The sequence below is a fragment of the Corvus kubaryi genome, unplaced genomic scaffold (genome assembly GCF_017639235.1).
Source record: "Corvus kubaryi isolate FWS band 111438036 unplaced genomic scaffold, C.kubaryi_AGA036_p1.0 37396, whole genome shotgun sequence".
NCBI classification, from domain to species: Eukaryota; Metazoa; Chordata; class Aves; order Passeriformes; family Corvidae; genus Corvus; species Corvus kubaryi.
In genome coordinates this window covers 18,984,737-19,009,800 of record NW_024581135.1, presented here as the reverse complement: position 1 = coordinate 19,009,800, position 25,064 = coordinate 18,984,737, and the positions used below count along the sequence as shown (strand labels likewise).

General features: G+C 37.2%; 1 protein-coding gene across 10 annotated transcripts in view; it reads right to left on the bottom strand.

Moving 5' to 3' along the window:
* The window catches only part of B3GALT1 (beta-1,3-galactosyltransferase 1), a 76,783-nt gene that overhangs the window by 31,916 nt on the left and 19,803 nt on the right, over positions 1-25,064 (bottom strand). For 5 of the 10 annotated variants that reach the window (XM_042041573.1, XM_042041569.1, XM_042041574.1 and 2 more), the window contains exon 2: positions 21,530-21,634. The gene's annotated coding sequence lies outside the window, so the exon portion shown is untranslated. Of the gene's footprint in view, positions 1-871; positions 894-17,904; positions 18,037-21,330; positions 21,383-21,529; positions 21,676-25,064 lie in introns of those variants that run through there. The other 5 variants (XM_042041567.1, XM_042041576.1, XM_042041568.1 and 2 more) reach the window with 4 other exon arrangements.

Below are 25,064 nucleotides of genomic sequence, written 5' to 3'. Positions count from 1 at the left end.
CCACACTGTAGGACCACCCAGTGAATGTGTGGATGGGTGTGTAGCATTCCCCCGGTTTTGCATGTGCAGAAATTAGAACATGGCACACTCTGGGTCCAATTGCTTTCTCCTGCACTCTCAGAAGCTGTGTGGAGCTTTCTGAATGCATGCTAGAGAAGTGTAGTTTTATATGGGCAACTTAGCTCCTTTCAGAAAGTCGCAGAGCAAATAAATGCCCCAAGATGTGGCTCTACTTTTCACCTCATAGAGACCAAATGTACGCTGGTTAAATGGATGAAAGGAAAATGTACCTTTTCTTGTAGCTTGGCCACAAGAAAAATAAGTTTTTTAATTGATTGGGTCAAGAGGACCTCAGGGAACGCTGCTTGGATGAAAACGGAATGCCATTTACAGCAGAGATAGGAAATCTGATCTAACAGTGTTGTAGTGTTCAAAATCTGATTTAACACAGCTAAAACAAATCAGGAGCCTCAGAGATTCAAGTTAAAACTAAAGTTAGAGGCAAATGTGCATAGCTTAGGCTGTGGAAGGCCAAACTTTGTATGCTCTGAGGCCATATTCATTCCCAAGATAGGCCAAACCTCTGTAGTTACATTTTCCATTAAGAGCAGGTTTCTTATGAAAATGTGCTCAATGACACCAAAATCTCTCACAGGCTTTTTTAGCTGATCCCTCCACCTAGCTTCCAAATCTGGCAGGCTCATAGGTCAAATTAGGGTCTTGAACTGATTTGTTGGCAATTGTTGGTTGAAATGATACGAATTGGTGAGGACAGGTGAAGCAACAACAATAAAACCAGCCACATCTTCCTATACATTGGAAATTGAGGAACTCATGGGTTAAAGTTGCAGTTTTCAGGGAATGCTCTTACCTTTCAGCTGCATTTTGCAGAGGAAACTGAACAATATATTCTTTATGCACGAAGAGCAACCTGGAGTAATGTTGATAATATAAGCAAAAATCTAATATCAGTTACTATGCCCATAATACCAAATGCTAAAGCATTTTATGTCTCTCCTTCCCATATTAATGTTTATTTCTTTTTCTACAAGTGTTCAGGTTCTCAAGCCCTCAGCAGGATTTTCCTGGCAGGCAGAAATTGATGCAGCTGCCTCTTGCAGATGCTCGTAAACATCTTGTATTGGTCATGGGGCTCTGGCAGGTGAGCAGGGTGGTTATGTATGATGAGTTATAGTCTCCACTGATGACCTCGTGGGAGGACCAGAGCCCCCTGGAACAAATCAGTGCAAACAGCTTTCATGTGTTCAAGAGGTGGGGCAGAGAAGCAGGGCCCACCCAATGGTGGTATAGCTGCAGGGCAGCCTCGAGTTTTGTCTAAGAGGTGAGTGCTTTGCACAGCAGGAGATTAGAAATGCAAGGGAGGGAAGAACCAGCTGCACTGACACCAGCCTGTGGCTTGCACAACTATAAAGGAGTAAAGGATTAGCTCTTCATATTAATTATCCCCACATATGTGTAGGGGGACAATGTAAGTCACTAAACCTATGGGTAATTACTTATGTAAAGTTTTTTATTTCTATATACCTGTAGAGAGAGCTCTCTGTAAATATATAGATACTGATGGTTTGCTATGGCTGAATGATATAACTCTTTATTTTGAGCTTTGAAATGGATTTTTTTTTCCCTAAATAGGATTTTAATAAGCCCACAAGAAATGCCTGCTTTTCAGAAAGTCTGTGATTTTTATAACAGTTTTCTCAGAACTAATTGGCAGAAACTGATCTTGACCTCATTTTCCAGACCTTGGAAAAAATGAAATTGTAGCAGTTGACAGCTACATATAAATGACAACTTTGCACAGAAATTTATTAGTTAATTTTTCCTACTTGAAAATGACTGTCCTTGTACATGAGGGTTATTAGTATTTTTCTGTTATCTGCATTTTCTATTTAGTCATTATAAACATGCTATTAGTGTTCTATACATTACTCTAGTCACATAAAGCCTAGACTTTATTTTGTTTTTGTGAAGCTGTTAATTATTTTTCTACACAGGTTTTTAGTGGGCCTGCAGGAAAGAATGGTTCTGGTTTTGATTTATATTGAAGTATGATTCCTGAGGGTGGGATTCAATAATACAATCCATTTGTCTTAAGCACTGCAAAGGCTCATGGCAAATCTCTAAAAATAAATTTCTTGAGAGAAGATGTGGGTGAGAGAAGCTGTACAGTGGTTTTAACAGTCCAGAACTGTGAGGTGGTTTTTTTTGTTTTAATAGGATTACAATCAAATAAGTTTCAAAATATAGACCATGTAAGTAGAAAAAAGTGGATATCATTCATAAAAGCAAATAAGATATATTTAGGAATTCAACATAAAATCCTATCTAAGCATGCTGATTAGAGCATAAGATCTCTCCTACAGAACTGGACAGAAAACCAGAACTAGAATGTGACGTTAACTAGAAATCATTTAATCCTGTGGTTCCATTCTGACTAAATACAAAATATGAGTGGCCTGGCTGTCAAAAAGTGAACTTGGAAGCAAATGGAGGGATAATTTGAAAGGCTGATAGCACAGCACACGTGCAAAGATGGGAGTCAGGGGAAAAGAGATATTTTAGTCTTGATGGTGTTGCCTTGAACTCAGGTGTCTCCCCAGTGCTGAGCTGCTCTCAGGAAAAGCTCTGCTGGTAGCTGGGACAGAGCAACCTCTGCATCCTCCACAGGGTCTCTGACAGGTGAGGCCCTGCCTGCTCATCTGCTGGGAGCTTTGCCTGTGCCTGCCACCTCTCTGGAACTCTGTCAGGCCACTGCCAGGGAGGAGGAAGGTGCTGGCCCCTTCTTGGGGGCCCAGCCAAATGCTGGTGCACAAGTGGCCTTGCTTGGTCACCTGCACAGTGTGAGCCCTATCTCACAGGGTTAAGTCAGATCACAGAGGTTTATAAAGTAAGTCACTTTGTGAAATGGTTTCCAAATTTGTGATGCAAGTTTGGGAATGAAAATGAGGTTTAGGGTCCTTTGAGTTATTTGCCCTTTCTGTAGGCAGAGAAGCTGTGGTGTGAGGCAGGTTGATTGTAGATTTGAGTGAGGCCTGACTGTAATAATCCCGAAAACCAAACAGTGAAAGTGTTATGGATAATGTTATGCAAAACAGAATGAAGGAACTGGAGTATGATTCTGACTTGCAATTCAACAGGGAATATATCAGAAGATTCTGTTTTGCTTTGCTACTGTGGAACAAAGACTGGATGTGCAATATGTATATTGGTTATATTTTACATAAATCCTTAAAATGTTAATATTGGAGTGGATTTGTTTGAACAGAATAGAGATATGTTCAGTTTGCTGAAAGACTTCACGATATTAATTTATAACAAAGCTGAAAAATAATTTAAGTAGACTTTTTATTAAACATGAGAGACCTAATCCATGCTTCAAAAATGTATTTGCATGGTTTGAGGGAACTTCTGGGACCAAAAGATGGTGAAAAAGAGGCTTAAAAGTAAAGAATTATGTGGTAGTGAGACTTTAAAAAGACACTGAATTTAATCCTATAAGACCTGTAGGAGTTACGGGACAGGACTTCAGCTGATAAAGTTTTTGTTGCCCCATTAAAGTAATTCTTGGGTATTTATGGAGGATATCTGAAGGTTTATATTTTCAAATTGCATTCCTATATAAAAAAATCATCTCTGAATGGAAGTCTGTGATCAGGGATTCACCTAAATACAGGTGATATGACACTGCTGTCTCCCTCTTCTTGCAGAGCTGCCCAGGATTGAGGACAGGTGCTGGACAGAGCCAGTGCTGAAGAGCAGGTGAGGAGATAGAACATAGTGCCATTTTAGGGCAGGGAAAAGTCGGATTAATCTGAAGTAATGATGCTCCATCCTCAAACCATGAATTTACTGCAGGAAAGTATCCTTCCCTTTTTTCCCCCCACCGTCTCAGCTCGTCAGCCCTGGCACAGAGAATCTGTGGCTGGACACGTGAGATGGAGCGAGAGCTGTGCCAGCCTGTGAAGGTACAGGGGGATCTGCCTGGCAGGGGTGTGCCCCACACGTGTAACAAACAGTCCCATGCTGGGCTTGGGATATTTGTGTGTGTGTGGTGTGCACTTGCCTGATGCCTTAAAAGGCCTATGGAGACTTTCAGCTAGCTGGAAAGTTAGTATCGCTGTGGCCTGGTTTTGAAATGGATCTCTGTGGGTTTTTATTTATTTTGTCAACCTCATGTTAGAGATGAAATAACTCAAATGAACTTTTAAGATCAAAAGTGAACAAATTCATGTACTGACTTGCTGCAGGGACTTTGTAACTAAGGATAGACACCTTTGCTTCCATGTCACTTTTTAAAAAGAGAGATGGTTGCTATGTAAAAGTTGACATTTAGCAATATATTATTTGCTAAATTATTAGTGGGTTTGCTTCCTGTTATCTTAATAATTTTGAGGTGTTAACTGCTAGCAAATTCTCCCTTTTTAGTAGTGGTGACTACTTCTAAAGTTATAAAGAGTTGTGAGTCATAGCAATACATGGAATTACATATAAATGCTAAAAACTGACATTTTAGTTTGCCTAAAAATTATTAAAGTGAAATTCCTGGATATGTATTATCCTAGTTGTTCCTATAATTTGTGGAATGAATAATTTGTATGATTAATGTGGTATGATTAACATTTTTCTGTTTGTGCAATATCAATATTTAGATAATGATTTCTTAAGTATTTGTGTTTATTTGCCGAAATCTCTTTTGAGTTTTTGTCTCAAAGAAGAACTGCAATTTAAAAAAGATTGTGCTGTGCTACTTAATTGTGCCTCTTTGGATAAGCAAAACAGTAGCGCTTTATTTTAATCACTGGATAAATTTGTGTTTCTAGAACTGGTTTGTGTGCCTGAATTTACCATTTTATTTCTATGAATTCTCATGCATTCAGTTTTGAAATTTTTCTTCTGTTTGTGCCAACAAGTACCTGAATATTCTAAAAAGAAAATACTAAGTAGACTGGAAAAAATCAAATAGGTGATTTGGAATCTGAAATTAAAAAACTGGTGTTTTTGGGGGAAATTACGGGGGAAAAAGTGGGGTAATAAGCATAACATTGGAGACTAAACATTTACTTGATTATCTCCTAATTAGTATTAAGAGTGAAGAGATTATGGAAATAATTCAGAAAACATGAATTCAAAAGAGGATCAATTACTGTAACCCTTAGAAACTGAACAGAGTATTGAATGCATTTGATGCATTGATTATAAATTTTCTGTTGAGTACAGGGGTGATTCTACTGCTCTTAATCTCTCGACTTTTGATTTTTCTTCTTTATGGTGAAGGATGTTCATATATTCTTTTTTAATTACCTAATTTATCAGTTGGGTCTCTGAAAGATCCCTTATAAACTTGAGCAACTTTACAATATGATAGCAATAATTTAGCAGTTGCTGAAGTAAAATGAGATCGGGGTTATTATTTTTAATTGGAAATCTTCAACTAAATTAGAGATGAAAATAATAAAAAAAAAAGACTGTTATAACCTAGGCTATAGAAATATCTGTTATTTCATATACATATGTTATTTCAAATTTATATAAAAATAGCTGTTATTTCAGAAAACAAGGTGGGGTTTTTTTGCAGAAGATCATCATATCAGTGGATCTTGCATTGATGCTTGACAACAGCTTGAAATGGGTTTGGATTTGCTGCGACAATTTGGAATTGTGCTGTCTTGTGGGTGGGTGTCTACTTGTGGGATTCTACCCTGTGGATTTTAAACCAATCTATTTTAGAAATTTCTGATTCTCATGTAAATATTTCATTAAGCATTTATTTACTATGCAAAAATTTAAGGAAGTTAACTTTTTTTTTCATTATCCACTCATGTAGATTTGCTTATCCATATTATACCTGTCTCACTTGGAGCCATGGGACACAGTGATCGCTGATGTCCTACTTTTCCTGTGAATGTCTTCTAAAGAACACTGTGAGGAGAAGGACACATCACAGACAAAATGCCTTTCATGTCCTTTGGCCCTCTTTCAAATGGGAAAATCTAAAGCATCAGGTGAGTCTGAATGACTGGTATACTATCAGTGAGATATATCACAATTAGGAAGCCCAGAACAAATGCAACTCTTTCCTGGGCAATGAAGCATGAGATTAAAGGCTGATGTCCAAATTTAAGAATCCAATTAGCAAGTGACTTATGTCTGTGGTACAAAATCAAAATGCTGCTATTTAAGTTACATATTCCAGCACTGTGTGGGTTCATCTCCTTGTAAACTACTGAAGAATTTTTATGAATAGTTAAATGTGTATCTGGAATAACAATATGTGGTGTTATAAAGAAATGGCGTATGAGAAATAGTGTACAAGTGCTGCTTTCTTCCACTTCGTGTTTTCCACAATGAGCTCTCGTACACCAGGACCTTTAGTGGTGCAAACTACTATGAATACTGACTGCAGTTCCATAGCTTCTGATAAATTTGGGGATAAGCCAACTCAGCAGTTACACATTGGGTAGGAGAAGCATGTTCTTGAGAGGATGTTTGCAGTATCAGACCGCTGCATTTTGCAATGGTAACCAGTTCTCCGCAGCCTGATGGTGCTTTGGACATTCCTGTGATGTTTTTCCTAAACTCAAAGTGAATAGAGGGGAAATTGTATTGTTCCTTTGTGATATGTTCCTCGAGGAGTGAACCTATGGAACTTAGGGATTGCTTTATAAGAGGAATGTGGTCATGTTAAAGACTTGAGAGGTTTTGGTGGAGGAAAGACTTGAAGGTTATAGACTAATTTAGATAGAGGTTTATTTCACAGGTCATTTATTTGGCTGATTGGGATTTTACAAAAGGAGTCTGGGGGAATACATTAATTTTCTTTGAAGCGTCTAAAGTGTATGGTTTTATGAACTCACTTTACTGGGTAACGCACCTTTCTGATTTCTTTTTAACAGCTCCCTAGAATGTATTTATAACTTAAAGGATCATTCCTAAGCTCAGTATCTAAACATGAGTGTTCATTGCCTGCATGTAATAATAAAGGATAATGGAAGAAGAGTATTGGGCTATTAGTTGTAGGGATTAGAAACCTCTTCTTTGATGACCAAGAATAAATGCAGCTGATGGAAGATAACTGAATTCACACATCTATATATTTTCACAGAAACATCAGGCATAGATTATGAGACATATACATGTAGAGAGGGGAAAATTGAGGACATATGCTGGCCTTTCAAACAATGTAGAGAATGTGCATTTAAATGTACTTACATGTAGGTCTGTAAAGTTGACCTAAACATCAAATGAAAAAAAGTCAACCAGATGTGACCCTGTATGCCTCATAAACCCTACTGAATAACTGCTTTTATTGTTTTGCACACAGTGCATTGCTAAATGTGATTATGGAGATCTTAAATCCACATTGGTTTAGGGTAATGCAAAAAGAGCTCTGTTTAAAATCAGTGAGTAAATACATCCCATGTCAGTAGAACCTACATTGTCTAAGTGTGGCCTTGTGAATCTTGTTATCATGGTTGCCTTCATGTTAAATTGTATAATTAAAATGTTCTTGATTACCAGCTTATTAGAAGGGGCTTTGAATGGAGCAGTTGAGAAATTTGGATGAGAAAATAGGACAACTTTATTCTTTCATTGTTCTTTATTCTTAGTGATGCTTGCTTCATCCTCATAAGCTATCACTGCGTGTGGTCACTTTGCTTTGTTGTAAGGCTCTGTTCTCATCTCATCATGACATCTGCTCACAGTCTGTGTTATGGATTTCACTAGGGTCATTTTTCCTGATGCTGTCAAAGTCTCTTTTTTAAAAAAAAAATACAGTTCAGAAGGTACCAATGTGAGAGTTAGTGATCATAGTCTTTTATGTGAGTTTTGATTTGCTAGATTTTCTGGGTTTGTAACACGAAACAAAACTTCATTAGAAAGCATGTAGTTACTATGACCTCTCCTGACACTGTTGTTCACTGTTTTCCAGTATTGCTGCGAAAATTTACAGTGAATGAGAACCTCCTGAAAGTATTCATAGCGTCAGTATTAGTCACCACAGTACCATTGGCTCTATAAAGCTGCCAGAGACTAAGCTCCATTTTTCTCTTCTGGACCTTTACTGCTGCAATTGCATTTTCTGAAATTAAGACCACCAGACTTTCTAGGGAAAATGTAAGATTTCATGCTAAATTTTACCTTACTTCCACTTTTCCTGTTATAATTTAGGGAAATGTACTTGAGATTGAAAAAGTGATTCTGATAAGGTGTCAGATGGAAATGAAAACCAAAAATTTTGGCTCTGAACTCATGGACAAGATTGTCTACCCTTATAGATGATCCCTTTTCTATTGCTGGTACTGCTTGTACCCTTCACTATGGCTTACGAAGCAGCATAATAAAGAGAATGACCTGATTCTGTTTTTAACCCTTTTTCCTTCTTCATACCTGATATTTCATGCTTTCAGACCCCTTCTGCTTAAACTTCAACTTCTGCTTTTAAAATTCCCAGTAGATAACTTTTTCTGCTGATTAATGTACCAAAAGTAGATTGAGTTTGTCTCTGGATATAAACTGCATGCATCCTTGTCTATACAGAACAATTCATAAACCTGTCTGTAAAAGGAAGGTGGATAAAAATAAAAGATTGGGGCAGGAGCACAAAGCCATAGGGAAGAGAGAGAACAGACTGTCTTGATTTAACCGTCCAAAGCATGGAAGGTTTTGCAATATTCTTTTTTCAAGATAGTCAGTTTGTTGTTCCAAAATGCCTGGTGATGTAATAGCTGTGGTGGAGTTAATTTTCTTAATTTCCTAAGATTTCTGCTGTTTCTTGAGATGCAGGAAAAGAAAATCTGTGCATTTTAGAATTTATATTTTCTCCATTTATTGAATAAATCATCCTGACAGGAGATGAAATAGCTATCTCCCTGCTGTGGATATAAAAGATACAATCATTTTTCTGCTGAACATCTAGGTCTCATGCATGTTATTGTAATAGAGTTTGTTACTGCTGAGACATGGAATAAAGCTTTCACCAAAAGTTTATTTTAAATGCACTGGTTTTTGAAGCCTAAAGTAAGTGTTAGAGTAATGAAATGTTTTATATTCAGCTTTAACACTAGACAGTCATGGCAAAAAGGAAATATTGCTGCCTTCAGCCAGGTGTTTTGTATTTCATATTATTTATGCTAGGCAGGGAGAATAAGAGATGCAGAGATAGCATGGAGGTGTCTGATTTTGCTAGAATTTTGCTTTTTGGTGTTGTTTGTAGAAACTAATGTGATTTTAAGATTTTTTTTTAAATATTGTTTTAATATTGCAAACTGTCATTGTTCTGTTAAATATAAATTGTGAAGCTTTGATTCATTTCAGCTTTGTTGTAACTTAGGGCCAGATTCCAAGCTCTGCATAAAGTGCAAATCCTTCTGCTAAACTGGACTGTATCAGCCTTGCAAAGTCCTTAGCATGAAGGGGGCTTCTATAAATAGCAACAGTAGTAGTTTGAACGGATGGAAAGTGTCTGCTGTTCCCTGGAAGTTCACATTCATTTCTTTCATTTATCGAGATGTTTTACCACTTCTTTAGAGAGGTGTGCCTCTATTCAGTCTGCTTGACATCTAAAGGGTGTGATATTGGACAGTTACAAATGCACCTGTGGTTTAAGGGGAGACATTAGGCAGACTGAGAAGTCAGTCCCATTGGTCCATCTGCTACATTAAAACAGAGCTGAATTAATGTAGACTTGAGTAGCTGGACTGGTGAAAGCATAACTTATGAAAACTAAAATATAAATATTTCATTTAATGGGACTCTTACAACTGGAAGTGCAGAGAATACTGGGAGATGACAGTGCCTGGAGGGGCTGGCACTTAGGGTTGGAGATTCAGTGCAGCCATCATTTGTACAACTTAGGTTTTATTAAAATCAGCAGGCATTTTACCTCTCATATTCACTACACTATCCCCTGTGCTACAAAAGCTCTCAGACAAGTACAGAGCATTTGTCAAATCTCACCATAAATTGTACATTTCTGTGAGCTTGTTGCAGCACACAGTTTCTTCAGAATTTCAGTCATCCATAGCAAATCAAAGCATTTTATCAAACCTTTTGTCAAATGAGTATGCAGTGATGCACAAAGCATGTATTTTAGATTCCGGATTGTTAGGAGATTATGTAGGCTTACATGGACTAATATGAAAGTAAGCTCTTTCACATCTGTCCAGAAACTAATGTTATTTTTAAGTAACACTTCGGCATTCTTGTATGTTTTTTGCTGGCAAAGCCTTTTCTACTGTTGCAGATATTTACAATGCAGTCTTTGGATGACTGCAGCCACTGACTAGTAGAAAGTGTGAAAAGAGTAGTGTAAATCAGATCTAGTAGAAAAACACAGGTTAGAGTAATGGAAGTATTATGTTAAAAGAAGTAGAAGTATAAAATTTCACATGCCGTTGCTCCTGGAAATACTTAGTTTATGTAGATATAAATTAAAAAGACAAAAAAAAAAAGTCCATCATCAAAAAAGCCAAGGAACACAAGGAAGAAAAGAGTCCTAAGTGATCAGGTCCTATGAGAGGCAGGCTGATTTCTATTACCCAATACATCAAAAAATTTTTTTAATTCCTTGATAAATTCTCCTTTTCTAAGAACCTCAGAGGATTCTTCAGTCTCAGATTTAGTTGCAGTCCTGACCTTGGCACGCAGGTAGATACAGTAAAGGGGTGTAGTCAGCTACGAAAAAAGAAAGCCTCAGTCTATTGCCATCATCAGGCTCATACACTGAATTCAGTGCTTCAGTGGTGGTCATGGTCTGTCTCCCAGCTGGTAAAGTAGGAGACACTGCACCAAAGGAAAGCTGCAGATTTCATATCTGTTCTGTGTTTGAGCCCTTCCAAGTTAAGATAGTAATCTGATCCTTTCTATTCTAAGTGTAAAAAAAATAAATAGTCCTGAAAGTAAATTTAGAGCTCCCCAGTCTTAGACAACAGAGCTCCTGGGCTACAAAACTCCTCCTCACTTTGTCTCAGACCTGTAAATCTCTCTGGACCGAGTGCAAGCATTTTAACTGGCCAGATGGGCACTGTGGTATCATGTAATGTTGGAGACAGGCCTGGAATTATGGTCGCTCCAATGCATTTCACTTTGGAGAAGCAAAAGCACACTTTTGGACCAAGCTTAATTCCCAGACTGATGTGCTGGTTGAGCTGTTGGGCCAGGGCAGAGCACCGATGGTGGAGGTCAGGCCTGGCTGTGAGTGTGCCCAAGCTGCTGGCCACAGTGTCCTGCTGTGCCTGTGGCCTCCTCTGGCCTCTTGGGCCAGTATTGTCTTTGCCTCGGGAGCCCCTTTCTTACATCACTGCTTCAGGGAAAAAGCCATAAGGATGCAGTTCGCGATGTGAGGAGCAGTGAAGGTGTGTGGGAGTAGGAACAGAAGAGACCAACTTGTGAGAACCTTTAAAGCTGAACTGTCAGCCAGTTCCACACTGGGTTCTTGGGCTCTGGGCTGAGCATCTGAAGTAGTGTCATGGCCTGCTGTTAGGTATTGAAGATTTTCTCTTAGTGGGTGAGCCAAAACCCTGCTCGTTAGCACACACCCATGCCATGCTTCCTCAGGGCAGACACAGCTTTATTTAAAAACAATCCAGGTAGGTAGTGCTCAAGCTGGTCTCATGAAAGGTCTTTATTAAATAGTAAACTGAACCCTTAGTAACTGGAGTTGCCAGTGCCTGTCAGAAATATTAATCTGAAAAAGGGAGATAGCTGCTGCTTTAATAAATATTATCCTCCACTGAAACATTTCCTAGAAGTTAAAACAGGAGTATATTTTAGGAGATATTAATTGTGCTGTAAGGTTTCCTGCTGATTTGGTTTATGGCCTCTGCTCTTTTCTATCTACAAAACTTAGGTGGTCTTGTATGGTTCCATGATGCTTGTGTCATTAATAATTCTCAGATGCTCCTTGGGAAAGTTACGCAGTAGGATAAATCTTATATGTGTTACTGTACAGTTTGTCAATAGGGAGTTCCAGGCTTTTCAAAAAAAGTATTTCTCTATTAAAATGAAGATGTGTCAGGAACACTGATTTTATGATGATGGATGCTGAATGAAAAGCTTTAGAATCGCTAGAGATGCATGTCAGTTATGTGTTGTTATCCATTTTCTCTTGAGTTTTTCCCCCCCTCATATTTTCCGAATGGATCTCTTTCTTTGGCAGGCTCCCAGAACAGCAAGTAACTATACTAGGCTGTTGGACATATGCTGTTAAAACTGATTGTCTGTGGCAGTGTTCAGACAGTTTATATATTCCCTGAAACTTATTTTAAAAGGTCTTTTTGTTCATCCTCTATCTTAAAAGCCAGTTTCAACAAGCATTACTGAGATTTTGATTTACTGTTATGAGTGATGGTTTTAAATGTGCTGGTGCTTTCATGGGAAGATTAAAACCATACTCTTGTGTTATTTTTTTCCAACCCCTGCCTGTGACTTTAGGTACAAAAGGTAGATTGTACTTTTGCTGTACAAAGGCTTCTCTGAAATTCCCAATGACGTTTAGGTATGGATTAATATTTTGTTGATTATTTTTAGGCTAAACATTACTAAATACAAAGTTTGATTGTGTCGCAAATCTCTTACTCTGAGTTTATTCATTCTTCTTATCTGTAAAAGGATCAGTCATTCCATAATTTTATTACAGTCAAATAATCAGCAGTAATATACCTGAATGGGATTATATCTATAGATATAAAGAATCTATGAAAGCTCCAGCTTTGTTAGTAATAGGATTAATAAAATTCTGAGGGTTCTGTCCCTCAATTGTTCTATAGAAAACAACAGAGGTGACAAATTTGGGGAATGCTGAATCAGTGCTGAAATATTTGCACTAGGAAAATGCCAAACTAAGATTACAAATATTTTGTATTCATTAAGAATAAAGAGATATGGGTTAATATTCAGATTGGGTATATAGAAAGATAATACTATTAACCAGTCACCAGACAATATTGTCTCTCCATCCTTTTATTCAGACCTTTGAATTATGATCCATCCTGTAATACAGAGTTAGACAGTCTTGACCAGCTACCCTGTAACCTTACCATGCCTTTGTCATATTTGCTAAGTCAACTAATAGTATTTTTCAAATACCTTCTGCATTCTTTGATAGAGAAGCAAATGCCTTCTGGTTCATTGTAGCAGATTTTTGGGTAATGAAATTTCTAATCTGTATGCATTTAGACAAACTTGATGACTGATAAAAGTAGGAAATCTTAAAAAAATTACAGCCCATTGAATAGCCGAAACATCCAGTCACGTGTATGTTGGTGCCTCTTGCCTTATTGTTTAATTCTTCTAAATGCTGTGTTGCTCCCGAAATGCACATAGAAAGTTGAAGTTCTGTGTGGTTTACTTTTTAATAGAATAGGTGCGTAACAGCTGATTCTTAGCACCTCAACTGACAGAATCCTAACATGCAGAGGGCAAAGTCTGATCCATGGAACCGTTGATTTGCATGAGCTACTTATGCACCAACATGTACAATAAATGTACATGAGGTACAAGAAATGTGCTACGGGATGACATTATAATGACAATATAAGGCTCCAGGTGGTCTCTTTAGATGAACAGAGCTTTCAAATTAATACCTTGATGCTCCATATGGAATGAAAGAAAGACCTTTTCTCCAATAATGTGTACAAAACCTGAAATTTTTAACTGCATATGTGTGCAGTAAAATGAAACCTCATGTTGACATAGCTCTGAAGTAAATAAAATGATTGTATCATTGCAGGTATTGACTAATGATTTGCAGATTGCATTCCTCTGAATGTGTTCTACAACAATTCTAGTTGGTTTATGTTCCTTTAGATTTACAAAGAAATTCCCTTCATCTCTTTTCCTAGTCTATGTGCAAAATAGAAATATACCTAAATGTAAAAAAATTAAACCTTTCCAGTAAACATGACCAAGCATCTGCCAGAAGCTACCCTGAGGTAGGACATATATACATTACGGTTGACCACAATGTTATCAAGCTATTTTTAATCAATACTTCTGTTCTGAGTCACTGTTCCATTAGTGACTTGTGTGATACTAACTCAATTTTTGGGTCAAGAAGCCTGTGCAGACCTTAAGATTTCCAACGCTTTTCTGAACAATTAATAATCTATCTGTGCAAATCAGGAATTTTGGCTCTTTGGAGACATGAAGTATCATTATAAATTTGAAATTAGAAAATAGCAAACAAAAAATTTTATATCAAGGTAATCAGGCAAGTTAAAACAGATGAAAGATGTTAAATGCTTCCCATTCCTAATCTCACTGCTCACGAAGGTGTCTCAGCACGACCTTCAGCATGTTCAGCCACTGTAGTGGAAAGTGTTTTCCTTCCTTGCCTAACATGCCCTGATGCAATTTCAGTTCTATAGTTATAGTCAGTCCCTTTAAAGCTAATACATCAGATTCTGTTTTCTTCAGAAATATTAGACCTGGGATATGAGCTTAAGCCATTTCCCTGTCACGGCAAGAAGGGCTCATGTGGTCTGAAGTACTGACTTGGTAGCTTCAGTTCTTTGAATAGAGATTGAAACAATGTGACTCTCACAGCAAACTGGGAATAAGCAATACTTAATTATTACTTAAAGGGAGGTTGAAACGGAGGGAATAACTGGTGAAAGGTAATGCCCATACTTGGCCACTGTACAGTGTTTGCTGCCTGGATGGGAGTTTGAAGCAGGGTTCTGCTTGGGCAGCCACCTGTGAGTTTGTCGTTGTTCTGCCCTTTGGTTATTTCATCCAGAGATGCTGTAGCTACGCTGTGCATTCAGAACTACACCAAATGCACCAAGAATTAAAGTGGAATTGTCAAACTTTTTTTTTAAGTGAGACACTTTTCAATTTCCTGGACCATTTGTTGATACTCTAGGGGAGAATATATCTTTTGATGGTATTTCATCAAGATTGTTGTGTAATTGGGTAGGTATTAATCCAAATGCAATTTATTTTTGTGTTTCAGGATCATCGTCTTGCACTGTCCAAAATACTTAGGCTTTGGACTTCAGCTTTGAGCTTACATAATAGGAGACATTAGAACACTGTGGTTAGGGTTCATTTCATACCTGTCATGAATATTCACAAGTTATGGTCTTGTGCCTTTGCAATGCATAGATAATTATGGAATAAACTAGAAGATACAAGTTCTGTTAGACCATTTTCATGCTAGCTTTACTGGAATAAAAATAACCATCTGCATAGAATTAAAAGCATTCAATTGCACTTTTATCCATAAAACTGAAAAGGTTGAATGATGTACAGTTATTACTACATCTAAAATGTGTCTTTTGAGTGTCAATTTTGAATTGGTTTAAATTATAATTTTTGTTTTTTCTAGAATTTTTCTATAAATAGGATTTCTATTATGTATGTAAGGAAATAATTGGTTTTCCTTGCGTTTGGATTTTGAAATATTTTCTGGTGGGTGGTGGTAGAAATGCTCATTATTTGCTGAAAATTAGCAGCAGCAGTAGTCCTGTGCAATTAATTTCACCATAGTATTTGGTCCAAGACGAAGTAAAAAGTGAATTAGTCACATGTCCAATTTTTGCTTCCATTAGTTTGCTTCAAATGCTTTATCAGATATTGCTGATGCATATTCTTGTAAGTGAAAACAGTTAATAGTTCAACATATCTTAGCCTGAAAAAATTCTCTGGATGTGGTGGATATGCAATACAGCTGGAAGGAATGTCAACTAGTTTATGTCTGAGCTGATGCAGAGTCGACTTTTTTGAACATAATCTTTCTTCAGTGTTTACTTGGGCTGAAATCGATTTTGTATGGAAACTTTTACAGCTTGTATGGAATGAACTTGTGCTTATGATTTGTTTCCTAATAAGATGGTCTAGCTTAGTAACTGTGAAAGCTGCCTTTACCTGATGCATTTTATGGTCCTTTTGTCAAGATTAAAGAGATAAGAAATGCAAATCCTCAGGTAACTACTAAACTTGCAGAGCTTTTTAGATTGCCAGTGAGAGATGAAGTGGGTAAGTTTGATCCTCATGATGTAGTGTCTGTTCTGTAAAGAAACAAAACGTCTCACCCACAAATGTTTGTTTGGAAATTTTCCCAAAAAAATGCTTTCATAAATGAAAACCCCCAAAATTTGAATGTATTTTGTAGCTTGGCAGCCAGAAGATGTGCAGGCACTGTCAGAGATATGCTGGTCCTACATTTCATTACCCTGTCTTTAATGCAGAGGACACAGTTATGCTGTGTTGTATCTTTTATAGAGATATCAGGGTGCTGGTTTTTACAACATGGGAAGAAGAAATAGAAGATTCAGCAGGACAGGAGCATTTCTATGTTAGTAGCCAAAACAATAAAATCTGCCCTAGAATTACCACTTTCCAGCAGCATTAATTCCAACAATGACATAAAAGTACTGTTGAGCATCTTACACATGAATAGATGGGGATGTAGAATAATCCCTTTTAAGGTGCAGGGTGGGGCAAAGGGATAATGCTTAATGACTGCTACTGGCTGGCAAAATGCTGTGTGTAAATGATAGGAAGGAGTAATCACTTGCTTGACAGGTTGCTAGGGTTTGTTGTTCTTTTTTTTTTTTAATTTCATCTGTTTCCTAAGTTTTCTCTAAATGTGGAACCTTTTGAAATCCACTTGTGAGTGGTGTATATACTCATCCTATTATTCATTAAATGGATTATTGAGTGTACCTCTTGTTTTAAGCTTTGAAAATATACCCTCTGGGTCCTAAGCTTCCTTTTTTTTGTAAACTGATTGTCAAAATCATCCACATCTACACAACAAAATTCTGACATATGAACAGATAGCCTTATGCTGTCAGCACTGCTCTGGTCACAAGTTCAAAACACAGCACCATGCAAACTGCTATAAAGAAAAATAGCTCAGTCCCAGCTAAAACTTGTACAGTGTCTGAAAAGAAGCGGTAAAGTCAACAGACAAAGAATTAATCTAGCAAATAGATGTGGGTTCCTGTCCTAGCCTGACCAGAAGAGATCAAAAGTTCCCATGTGAGCTACCAAGCAGTTGTGTGTTGCCTATAAGTGCTTTTGCACAATAAGGAAAGTAACAGACTGGCCATTACCATGGTGTATTTCAGTGTACCACCAGTGGTCGTCATGGATGAATATGCAGCCTTGACGTTACTGAAAACCGGGCCTATGGTTCTGTCTTGCACATTTCTGCAGTTATCCTTAACATATAGCAGCAGTCAGTGCTCCTTTTGTATGTATGGCTATGTCCTCTGAACTTGTATAAGTAAACCAAGGAAATGCTGTTTCTTTCTAGAAGATATGACACTTGAGTAAAATGAAATGTCACCTCTTTGCTCTGCAATGGAGGCATTACCATTATATTGAGCTGAAGATCAGTGCAATTTGGTTTTGTCTGCCTAGCAAGCTGAAGAGCTTCATGCTGGACCTATGGCCCTCTACAGAGGGCTAACCCCACCGTATACATACATAACTGCTCCTCAAGTTGACGTCATGAAAACTGTATTGGGTTTATTCTTTAATACATTGATTACAATAGATTATTCAGCAGCAGAGAGACCAGGCACAGCTGAGTAACTTTTGCCATGTTTGTGGCATCTGGACTGCTGTTCATAACTTTGAGAAGGTAAAAACTGACCTATTGAACTTGATGGTGCAAAAGGTGGAAAGGGGGAAAAGAAAATTACATATCCCTCTGATGACTGATAAATCCTATTTAATCCTTCCAATTTATTTTCCTGTCTTTCAAAAGCCTATGTGAACATATTGTCAACATTTTCCATTTTTTCTTTGAAGTAATGCAGATAGTTGGTTTGGTGCATCTCCTGCCTTGAGGATTCTCCTCTTTTTCTTTGCCAGGTTCCCCAAGTCATCATTCACACAACTTGCTTTATGTGATTACTGTTCTATTCTCACCTCCAAGATGCCATTTAGTTTGAACTTGAACAGAGAATTTTGCTTTTGGTAGTGTAAGCTAAGGTTGTTTCAGTTTCTTTCCTTCTTGCCACTCACCCCCTCCAAAGTTTGTATGTTTCTGAAGTCAGCCTTCTGGAAGAACATGAGACATCACAGACAATCATAATTTTGTGTTAATGAAATTATTTGTCAGTGAACTAAAATTCTGAAGCAAAGTTTTTAGTTAATTAAATACTAGAAAAATACCAAAAACTGCAACAAGCCCTGCTACTTTAAGTTCCATCTATTTGAATCTCAGCTTTCAGTATTATGCAGATTTTCTGCATTAACAATAAAGTCTAAAAACCAAGAATGAATGAAAAGCATGTTCTGATCATCTAACCGCGAAAGCTAAAAACCTGTAGTTCAGCACCTGTCTACAAACCAAAAGTCATAGAATAAATTTTCAGGTTGTGGTCTTGTAGTGTTGAGTAGTGGGAAGTTAAATCATTGCTGCTGTAACTATTTAAATGCATTTTCTGTGATCTAATTTTAAAGCTTTAGCTTTAAATGATCACTCTGCATTCCTCCTTTACCATGCCCAGTACCTCCACGTAGACATAGCTGCATAATTCATTTTGCCCTTGCTTTAAGGTAGACCAAAGCGATAGTGTCGTTGGACTGTGAATCAGGAAGTTAGGACTAAGAATGTGTGATTTATTTGAAACTCAGGTAAATGCTATTGAGGTTAATGTCCAGCTGGTGTGAAATAGGTCTCTGAAGGCACAGACTAGGACTGAGCTAGGCTGAAAGTGCTGCCTGTTGCTGCCATTGAGGGTTTCCTGTATTTGTGCAAATATTCTACACTTCAGGATAGCAGTATATAGCAAACAGAACATGTGCACTGGGTTGTTGTGTATTGCACCCTGGGCTGTGCTTTTTTGCACACAGTTATGTGTTCAGTTGCTTCCATTTATTTTTGTCACAGAAAATGTATATGCCAAAACTGAAGGGATTTAGAACAGTCCCTTTTAAGGTGAAGGGTAGGGGAAAGGGATAATGCTTACTGTTGCTACTGGCTGGCAAAATGTTGTATGTCAATTAATGTATTTTGCCTTTTTCTGGACAGATGGTAGTTTAAGGCAATCCTAAAGGTATTTCTTCCCATTATGACTTTGTAAAGCAGCACAGCAAATTGTCACTTTGTACACTGTTCTAATGGGATATGGTTTTTGACTGCTGGGTTGCTGCAAAACACTAAAACTATGTGAGTTATAGCTTAGTGCTGTATCCTGGTGAATCAATGTTTACAAGTGTCTGCAATCATACAGATCGGATTTCTGAGTGACCTGCCTGTGAAGAATAATCATTTCAGGCATCTTAATCTCCCTTCCTTTAGCACAGATGTCTAAAAATAAAGGCCATGGTTGTGCTTCATTTTGTGAAATCCAGCATGCAACTTTTAACTTGGCTGACTTCAGTGGATCCATCAAACCACCTCTTCCTCCCAGCTCCCAAAGAAAATAATGTTCCTGACTCAGGTCTCCAGCTTCGAGTGGCTGAAGGGTTTTCTATTTTGTCCTTTGCCAGCCTCCTTTTGCTGATAAAGAGTTGCTATTTGCTCTAAGAAACAGCTTGATATGCACTTCTGCGGTGACTGGGTAATATTACTGTCCAAGTACAGCAGCTGAGGTACCCTTTGAAACTGAGAAGCCCTAACACTCACCTTGGCAGGATTGACTCAGCATATTTGAAATTTCAACTTTGCTGCTGGCCCCTATATTGTGTCAGTTTTGGGGTTTGAAATTTAGCCTTGGATTAAACTTGTTTCTAAAGTTATATTTATAACAAAAGCGGGAGAATAAAGTTATATTAAAAGAAAACTTACATAAAATTCCTGAGAAGGAATGGATTAGGTTGCTAAGGACTCCCCAAGCCCCTGGTTTTTCAATTATGAATAAGAAAGCAATATGAGCAGTAGCTGACTTGCTGATCTCTTTCTTCACTTAGAAGTCAGAGCTCAGGCATTAATTCAGAGGATTGAATGCTTTATTTTCACTAGAGCCTTTACAGTTCTGCCATTCACAGTTAATATTGATACTCTGCAGGGCAGGAAATATTACTGGAGAAAGAATGCATCAAGGCTGATGATGCTTTTAATGGAATTAGTAGAAGTTTAACCATTTCTTGTAAAAGGAGGAAGGTTAGACCAAAAAAGATCTATGTGTTAAATATGAATCTGTACAATACAGATTTACTCACACCATTTTGAGTATATTTTAAAATGATTGCCTCTTATTTTCTAGGGCATTGTCTTGATTTCAGTCTCTCTGTAATTAGTTTCTATTTATGGAACAGATCAAGATAAGTAGTTTGCAGATGTCTAAAAGATACATGTTTTTGCATGTAAGAGTTTTCTTGCTTTATCCTTATGCAAATGCTTAATTATGAATGGTTTTTAAAGGGCCACAGGAGGTATACAGACTTTTTTTTTTTTTTTCTGTATGGTTAATACCAGCAGTTTGGTTTTTTGCTTTCGTTTGTAAGTACTTCAAACTCTGTCATAGAAAGGAAAAAATGGCTTTTATGTATTTAAATACGCATAAAGATTAAAAGAATTGCAATCCTCATTTTTTAGTCACCTACATCATGATAATGGATCTGCAATATGAAAGTTCTGTTTTACAAAGTGCTATTACCAGGATTTGTTTCTATTTTTCATGCTGGAAAAAAATTTCCAACCTAAATTCTTATTACATATTTTTAAGTTTCGTTATGTTATAAACACTTCTGTATCTCAAGAGGTAAAGTAGTTTATTGTTTTTGACTCAATACAATTCTTTCAGGCAGCTATGCTACTGAATTTTTAGTAAAATAATGTGTGTAATTAAAAAAAAAAAGATAAATAGAGTTGCTATCACCCTGATCACAAAGTTGTGTCTAAATGCATGTTCTTGTGCACTGTATTTTGTATGCTAGTCTTGAATATTCTATTCTGTATAAATTCAGTATCAGTTAAAAGACCTTTGTAGTGCAAATAAAATGTAACTATTCCATTTTAATGTGATGCCAATAATGAAGTGGTAAATACATAAACCAAAGCATTTAAGGCATGTAGGTATTCAAAGTACCACATTAGTGTAGAAATGAAAGACAACATGAACACTGAGATATTTAAAGCGTGAGCCCTTTTAGAGAGCAACAGCAACCACCCTCCTTGACCTTCGATTGACCTCATGCACCACATTGCCTTAAAGATGGGATAATAATGGAAATATCCTTTATTTATAGTATCCTGTAGAAAAAATGGGTTTTAGTATTAGCTTTTGTAATTGTGCTATTCAAAATTTCTCAATAAATTCATTTCAGCCTTTATATTGTATCTTCCATTTTGGATTGTAAGGAGAGAGTGCTTTCTTAGGTTTTCTTTTCCTGTTAAACACTTACATTTAGTGTAAAGAGTGAAATCCAAATCTTTAATCATTAACAGGCCAAAGAACTGTTGAAGAATAAAAAAAGTCAGTCAACACAGTTTAATAAAAGCTACATAATCAAATGAAATTATATATTAGTGTTCATTTATACTGTTGTATTATCTATAAAGATCTAACCCATCTATAAATCATAGAGTTATGTAGGTACTTACCATTTTAAAAGCAGCATCAAGTGGAATTGGTGAAAAATCCCCACGGTGTAATCAATAATTGTTTAAAATGATGAGCCTTTATGGTAATATTTTCAAGTGCACCATCTGAAATCACAGGAAATTTACCAATAGTTGTGTATTTTGTTGAAAAAAACATTGCTCTGATATTTATTAACCATAAAATCCATGTCTGTTGCCTTCTACAGAGTACAAGGAGAGTGATTTATTTTGAAAATGTCTTTTAGCTGGGTAACTAGGTAACTTACACTGTGCTACATGAAAGAGTTTGGACTGCATTTTGTGAAGCTGAATTCCAGTGCAATGAGTGAAGGAAGCAGATGGAATAAGAGGAGGACAGATGGGTATCAAAAAAACTGCAGCTGCCATTTTCAGTACCTGTGCATTAACTGCCATAAATCAATTTATTTTCATTTACTGAAAGAGGAAAATCATAGATTATTAAGCCAAAGCACTACAGGTCCCAGAACCACTGTGTATTGAAAGCATCTGTTTGTAGTAGTTAATAAGGGTCCTAAATGAGTGACATCTGCGAAAAATTTCTGTGGATAAGGAAGTCACCCCCAGTCCAGTCATTTCATTCTGCCAGGGCGATTTAAACATCTCTCATCCCGTAGGGGGAAGATTAGTTGGTTATTAGTTGCTATGTTGGACACCTTTAATGTTTTCCATGTAGACAAGAGGTGGCCTACTGCAGTGAGTGCTAAGGGACTGCTCTGCCACAAGGCTTCAAGCAGCCTGGGAAGGAGCTGAATCTACAGAGCCCAGAAAAAAGGCTGAGAGTGCAGGAGGCCACTTTCTCCTGCAGCAGCTTTGAATTGCAAGACATGAAATGGTGGTTTAGAAAAGCAAAACATTTTTACTATATTATATATTGATACACCAGTAGTCCTTGTTTGCTGCATGGTGCAGCTGCTCTTTCACATACTTGACCTTGACCTAATTTGATCATCCCTGTGGTTAAACAGGAAGTTCAGTTGAGAGCCAAATAATTTCTCTCTACCCCTCACCCCACCAGTTACTGCTAGCTTGTCGCTGATACTGTTGAATTTTTATATGAACACCTGTCCATTAGAAATTGGATGGTGTCCATCCAGACAATTTACATTTATTTTAGAATGTCTTACAATTAGCGGACTCAGAAAATTGTAAAATGCAAATAGAAATCACCCTTGTATTAGAAATACATGAGAAATGAAGAAATACAGGTCAGAATGTGTAATTGCTCTCTTTCTTGTTGAATTTATATCAAGGAGTTTTATGCCTAGAGGCACTGAATGAAATTGGTATTATATTTTGGTGCAACAAAGGCAGAAATCTGAAAAAGTCTGTAAATTGAGTATCTTGGAATTAGTTTTCTGTAATATTTTTATCACACTTCCTTTTGAATTTTCCTGTGAATAGTTTGAATTAAAAATTCACATTTTAAAAAAATCTGCCAATTTTCTAATTAAAAAAAAAATAGGGGCTCGAATGATTACTTTTTATAATAAAATGTAACTGAAATATGGTGGTTTGTGATCATATGTAAAAAGATTGGTCAGGCTTTGCCCATCAATCTATTTAATGCAATTTAGAGATTAATGTGGTAAACCCTGAAGTTTTTACCTTTGTTACCTGTTTGTAGATTACCTTCCCAATATTGCCGTATTCAAGGTGAGCATTGTAGGGCCAGCTGTTATCCATGCTGAGAGGCTTGGCTACACTCTTCAGCCATCAACAAATCCTGTTCAAAATGCATCTTCTCCCCCCATTAAGCAAATCTCTGTTGGATTGGGATGTAGCCTACGAGCTGGGCAAATAATTCAGAAGGAGTGTGGTGGGATAAATAGGATGCAAGATGGTTTGCCTTGGTTTCATAACTCATAGCTCACTTTCCAGTCTGAGTTTTGAATAAAATAAGTGTGAAGTATTTCCTTTAAGCAGGTAGGAGATAAACTGTAAACTACACACCATTCTTAAGCTATTGATCCAAAAGAGAGAGTTTAAAATCTTGACCAGGGTCAAAAGAGTGAGAAACTATTTCTGATTTTTGTAATTTAAAGACAGAAAGGAATTACAACTTATTAATTCTAGAAGCATAGAATTGCTTTACAGTTAAACTCAGACTTGAATTTATGATTTACTGCTATAATACTTTTGAAAACAAACGTCCTTGCAGAACACGCAGTAGTGACTATTCAATCCCTATTAGATGTAATGGCCACTAATGAGTCTGCCCTAACAGATAACCCTTCAGCCCCTTGAAATCTGACAGTGTGTAGTGTCAGAAGCATCTTGATAACCAGTATAGAAGAGCAGTGTAATTATTTTGGTGTATATAAGTTAGACTCGAAGAATCCTGGGAAAGGGAAAAGGCTGTGCTGCTGTCAATACTTCTCATCAGTAAGTTTAAGTGATGTGCAATTTCATTTATGTATTTGATTTGTATTCAGCCCAGGCTGAGATTGCCTTTTCTCAAACTGCCTGATCATTTTGAATTCCCTGGAGGGAATGCTTTTAGAAGAGACAGCAATCTTGCACAATGCTCTTGCTGATGACAAAGCATGGGGCTTCTTGCCCTGACATACAGACAGTAAGAATGTGTATGCACTGCAGAGAAGAGGGCTCTTTGTTAAAGACCTCCTGGCAGACCTCAGCTATCATGTGCTGAAGACTGTTACCCAAGGACTAAGGCAAATCTAAGTTGCAGCAAAGAGGAAAACTCTCTAAAGTGGTCAAAACTCAAGTACTTGATCTTGTTTCTACCCACAATGAAAGATGATGTGCTGGTTTAAGTGTTTCCTGGAGCTCCCAACCCTGGGGGTTTGGTTACGCTGTTCGGCTCATGCACTTCAGCTTATTAAGGTAATGCAAGATGGCGGTGAAACAGCTGTGGGGCACACGTGGCAAATGAAAGGTCATAATCTTCTTACAAGTACAGATGGGAATAAATGCCCAGTATTCACTGGTTTTGGGGCATCTGTCAAGAGTTGCGTGTCCAGCAAAATTACCATATAAGGAATTACTCTTCCTAAAGAGTTTCTTCCTGTGTTTTTGTCAGGCATCCAATCATTTGCAGTCAAGCTGAGCTTCATCAGGTAATCCAGCAATTGAAACAAATGTATTCTGTTCACCATGTGTATGCAATATGTATGAATTAGTGTAAGGGACTTGTAAGTAAGTTAACTGAACAGCAGATTCAATTCTGCATATGGAATTAGAATTTTATGTTTAAACTGTAGGTATTACATTTTGAGATAATGATAAACCTTTCAAATAAGTTACTTTAGTCTGGTTCTACTTTGTTATTTCACTGTTAAGTAAAAATTGAAGTTCAATGTATTTGTTGGTGATAACACCATTTCTGTTATATTTTTGACGTTCTTACTATTCTTAGTTACTTATTCCAAAATATTTAAAAAAAAAAAATCAAGGCACTGGGCAAGCACTTTTTCTCCTTTCACTGATTGTTCCTGTTGAGATTATTGAGATTGAAACTTCTTTATGCGGGGAAACATGGAGGTATAAAGGCTTG